A 6,000-nucleotide genomic window follows, 5' to 3' on the forward strand; every position below is an offset into this window, starting at 1 on the left:
GCGAAAGCCTGTTGCGACCCTGTTTAGCAACATCTATTGTAGGTTGCTAATACCTTAAAATGGTGTAGTGATCATTCTGAAAATGAATTAAATCCTTCACAAATTCTCCAATCCAAGAGTTGTACTATTTTCTTGCAATCATCTTTTTCAAAACAAGTTCTTGAACCGAACTGCATCCTTTGATGTCTTCTTCCATATCAAGATTTACTACTTCCTGAGATTTCGAAGAGTTCTCCATTTTTCTTTAATAGGGATGGAGAAAACAATACACACACACACACACACACACACACACACACACACACACACACACACACACACACACACACACACACACACACACACACACACACACACACACACATATATATGTTTGAGAACAAGAGAAGGAAACCCTTGTTATGGAAACCCTAAAAACTTCAAAATGAGAGGAAGAAGACCTGGACGTTCGCGGACCGAACAAAGAAAGTTAATGGGTCAGAAAAGATCCAAAATAAGGAAATACACATTGTATTTCAACAAGATACATTAGTTACTAGGAGTCAAGATATGACTCAACTTTCGCAAATGAAGAAAACAACATTAATTTAAACACAAGATTAGACGATAATATACAACAAACTTGAGAATCCCTCAAAAATCATCCTTGCAACTCTCAAGTTAGATACAAGGATAAATATACCTAGAACTAGGTAGCAGAGTGACATGTAATCCCACTGCGAAGATTGAGGGAAGAGTTTTAAATACTTTCTGGGTGTTTGTGATGTGTATTCCTTACCTTCCTTTGATTATATCTTATTCCAGAAGAATTAGACATAAACCTTTTTATATATCCATCAGAAGGATTTTTCTGAGGATTAAGTCTAGGACCTCTAGATATTGGTTCCAAAGGATTAGAATCATGAGAATTATGTCTCCTAGACTTAGGTATACCAGACTTATTCTCATAAACACTGGGAATGTGTATATTTGTGGCGAAAGAGTTTCCACAAACAGGAGTGACACGGTTCCTATAGAGATTTCTAGATGAGTGACCACGGGAACCTATTTTATGAGAGTACTGTAATTTGCAAGAATGAAATCCATTGTAGATGTTGTCAGACAATTTACTTTGTTGACAATAAAAAGAAGTAGATTTTAAAGATCATAAATCTGTTTCTTTCTAGCAAAACAATGTAGAACATAGTGATTCTTTTTTCCCACATAATGAAGAGGTTCGTGGATCAGAAACGTCAGAAGCATCTTGTTTCAGACTCATAGCCTTTTTTGAAATCCGTAAGTCACGTAATTGTTTCTTAGCAGGAAATTCCTTAGAAGTAAATTTCTCCATGCTAGGTAATACCACATGAGTATTATAAATAGGCACTAAAGAAGTCTTACTATCTAAAACAGTGTTTTCTCTTTTCAAGGAGTTGCACTGTTCCTGGGCTAGTAAAAGAGATGCAACAAGTTTCTCTTTTTCAACACGAGAGTTGTTCAATTATGATGAATGAGTCTCGATTAAACGTTTTCCTCTATTTGAATCTTTTTTTTAAAAAATCTTCAAGCATACTAATCTTTTCGCGCTGTAGAGTAGTTTCTTGAACAATATTTTTGATATTATTAGAAAAAGACTCTACAATACTATAAAGTTCTCGTTCTCTATCAAGAAACTTCTCAAGTTCATTAGTGAGCTGAGCATACTTTTTTTCAAGAGATAGAATTTTAGAAATTTGAAAATCAATAATCTCAGCAGATTTTTTTAAAGTTCTGGTGAGCTCCATTTCAGATTCTGACATAGTGTCAACTGTCACGTTGGAGGGAATATTATCAGTAAAGGTTCTCTACCTCGGGATTCGGAAGAATAAGCTAAGGAGTTATCCTTTGAGGTAAGCCCAAGACATTTGGCATAATCAAAAACTTTGGAGGACATCTTTATGTGCGTAAAAGCAAGATAAACTTCTGTCCACAGTATCAGATTGCTACAAACACTGACTTATGAGGTCTTTAACGTGTTTTCCTGCTCTGATACCAATTGAAAAAGCGGGGGTCTAACAACCACACCCAATATTTCGTTCGGCATTCTGTATGGACTAACTCCAATATAAATCCGAGAGAATCAACTAGACAGTTAGACTCAATCAAGGAAATATATCCAAGAGTTATATCTCTTTTTCTCAATGTAATCATCAAATCAAACAGATAGGAATCCGTGAGCCTGATTACTGTGAGAAACAACTTGAACGGTACCAAAGACCAATGTTCAAGTGTCAATCAATTTATATCAACAACCAAAGATTGGATTTACCAACTGATTGAACTACGCACAACCTGTGATATTTCAATTATATAAATAAATATAATGCGGAAAAAAAATTACACAGACACCAGAAGTTTTGTTAACAAGGAAACCACAAATGCAGAAAAACCCCGGGACCTAGTCCAGTTTTGAACACCACACTATATTAAGCAGCTACAGACTAGCCTACTGATTAAGATTTTTTTTTGATTGTCGTTGTAATTGTAGTAAATAGGGATTCGAACTGTAAGACTTGTTAAGATTAATTTTAAAGGAATAAAATAGAGAGTTACTGGGCCTAGGATTCGGCCAAACTCATATCAAGAGGTTCAATTATTCATTCTCAAAAAATTATCGCTCAATAAATAAAACAATATTGACTCTTATTTTTGCCAAGGTAGATTCTCCAAACATTAGTTATAAATCGTAAGCATGGGACATCAAACATCTAAGCAAGCATGACTCATCTAATAAAATGATAACTAATTTTTTCAAATTATATTTCAATTAAATTTAATGCAAAAGTCTTATAAAGAATTAAATAATTTTACCCATGTATGAAATTTGTCTTCCTCCGTCGACCCAGTGTTGGGGTTAAGCTTCTCATGATAAATACACACTCAAAAATATAATTTATAGCTCAAATGGTGTTTTTATTAAAGAAAACTAATAATACAATGAATATGCAACGCTGTATCGGCGTTACATAATTCACCGTTACAATAGATGTTGCAAATTCAAATTAAGCGTGCCAAACAGACTGTTACAAGTACTGTCAATAAACGACAGTTTCTTGCGACAGTCCGTAGGCGTCAAAGCTCTTCTTCTTCTTCTTCTTCTTTCTGCAGCAGCAGAGAAGTTGCTCTGCAACTCTCTATTTTCTTCCCCAGACTCTCAATATCCTTTCTCTGTTTACCAACTACCTTTTTATACTCCACAACATCCAAATATCCTCAGTTTAATGCAGAATATTTTCTCTTTAATGCATTATTCTCACTGCCATTATACGAAGATTATTTCTTTCTCTTCATGCGTTAACTGTCTTGAAAACTTCCCAAACTCTGTTGATATGATAAATATATGGATCCTAGGAGAATATCCTCTCTTAACTGCACTTAACTTCTATATTAAACTCACCAGAAACCCAACCATAAACCCGAAGATATTTCTTCCCTCTTTTATAAAAATCGTGTATATATCTTTCCTTCTTCGGAATTATGCACCTTACCAATCCTGTCATGCCGCTATAACTTCATCCAAATCCATTTGCACGAATAAATCACACAAAATCTTACCAAAAATATGCAACAAAATCTTCCACAATAACTCAACAGAATCTATGAAATATCTTCATCCTCAATTTCTTCTAACCGATGATAATTTCCTTCCTTTCTCGATTCAAATGCAATTACCACCCCTGTTTACTCGAAACAGGATGGTATCTATCCATATCCGAGAGTAAATCCCCACAATATCTCCTCAAATCAATCCCAAAAATATTCGCAGAAACAGATTCATTTTTCCCGCCAAAACCTTGTGTTCTTGGTGACGAAGAAGGGTGCCCCGTAACAATTTGAAGGGTGCCCATAGCGGTGGGGATGTATATAACAAATCAGGTAGCCCCTTAGCCAGTGGAGTGCCCCATAGTAATAGGTTACCCCTTATCCAAAATTGTGAGTTCGAATAACAAGTGTCCTCCGGGGTCCAAAAACCACTTTTCGAGCAACTTTTCCATGAGAGCTTATTTCCTTGAAAAGACTTAAAACAATATTATTAGTGATAAAATAAGTCCTAGCTCATGTAATTATGGGTGAAAATGCGTCGCACTTGCGTGTTCATCACCTACTACAAGTTAACCTCGGACTGGAATGTAGTTGAGTCCTAACAAATCTCAAACTGATCAAGGTACAGTCGCGTTCCTTACGTCCCTGAATCCCAGCAGGACTCTAGCACTTGATTCCCTTAGCTGATCTCACACACAACTAAGAGTTTCTACGTCCCAAAGTCGAAGACTTTATAAACAAATCTGTCTCCCACTGAAAAGTCTATTCTGATAGATAAATCTGTCTCCCATAGAAATACCTACGAAGTTTTTGTTCCGTCTTTTGATAAATCAAGGTGCACATGAACCAATTGATATACCAGACTAATATTCCCGAAGAACAACCTAGAAATATCAATCACCTCACAATAACTTAACTATATGGTAGTAGAACAAGTTATTGTGGAATCACAAAGAATGATACCAAGAGCTTTGTGATTTCTTTTTATATCCTACATATCGGAGATAAATCTCAATCAAATATTAGAGAAATAGTACTCAATACGATAGAACAAGTGAGATCAGAATACACAACTATAGAGAAAATAGTTGGATCTGGCTTTAGAATCCCAATGAAGTCTTTAGGTCGTTAACCTATAATGGTTTTGGAAAAACCTAGGTTAAAGGAGAATCGACTCTAGTCGCAACTAGTATCACACATGAGGTGTGGGGATTAGGTTTTCCATTTGCTAGAGTTCTCCCTTATATATTCTTCAAATCAGGGGTTGACAACTTTGAAACTAAGCAATCAATATTCACCGTTACATGAAATACTGATTTAATATTCAAGCTAAGTTTGCTTAAAACCAAAACAATATCTCTCCACCATTAGATGGTCTTAGCTTGTTATAAACAAATGAAATATACCTTCATTTAGATATGGGTAACTGTACCTAAATGTGTATATTGAGTTGGTTCAACAATAGTTAACCGAAGTTAGCCATATGAACATTTTTGTATTAACCACATTCATCTAACACTTCTAGATCAAATATGATGATCAATCAAACATGAAAGATAATCAGAATGAATCTAATTGTGTTACTCATAGAGTTGTTCAATTGTTTATATCTCATAGAAGTATATAAGAACACAATTGAAGCAAAATCGGATTTGATTCATGATAGTACAAAGTACTTCTTCAAGAATCAATTCATGAACACTTAGCCACGGTTTGCAAAGATTGCATTCCTTAATTTATAAATGTATTTGTTCATGAGTATGAAATCATACTTAACCGATTTTAGAACTTTAACCAACACAGTTTGCAAACGGGTACGCAAACTTAAGTTCCGGACTTTGGTCTTGTCCGACAGTTCGCAAACTGGTATGCATACTATCGTCCCGGACCTAACTCAGGTGAAACTGTACGCGTACTGGTATGCATACTTGTTTCCCAGACTTTAAAAGTTAAAACCGTTTGCATACTGGTATACAAACAAGGTTTCCGGTCCTAAATCATATCACAACAGTTTGCATACTGGTATGCATACTGTAATGTATCCAGATAAAGGTTAATTGTTCTAAACTCTCATTTCAATCATTGAAACATCCTTAGAAGACGACAGTAGCTCTCTCACACACAAACTATTAGCTTATATATAATTTTCAAGTGATCGAATGATCAATACAAAACTTTTCGAGTCGACATCAAATGTATGTCTCACACAAATCATGAAGATGTTTCAAGGAAATTTTCACATGATCATCTTTTGACTTATTATTTAGTTTCCAACAAACAAATTGTTTCCTACTAAACTCGTCAATAATAATGATGACCATAGCTAAACCAAAAAGATTTCAACTCGTATTTCGAGAAATAGATAAACGACATAAACTCGACTTGAAATATTACATGCGTATAATATTAAAGTCTATATAGCTATACGACTTAGTCTCA

Source organism: Papaver somniferum, chromosome 1 (assembly GCF_003573695.1).
Source record: "Papaver somniferum cultivar HN1 chromosome 1, ASM357369v1, whole genome shotgun sequence".
NCBI classification, from domain to species: Eukaryota; Viridiplantae; Streptophyta; class Magnoliopsida; order Ranunculales; family Papaveraceae; genus Papaver; species Papaver somniferum.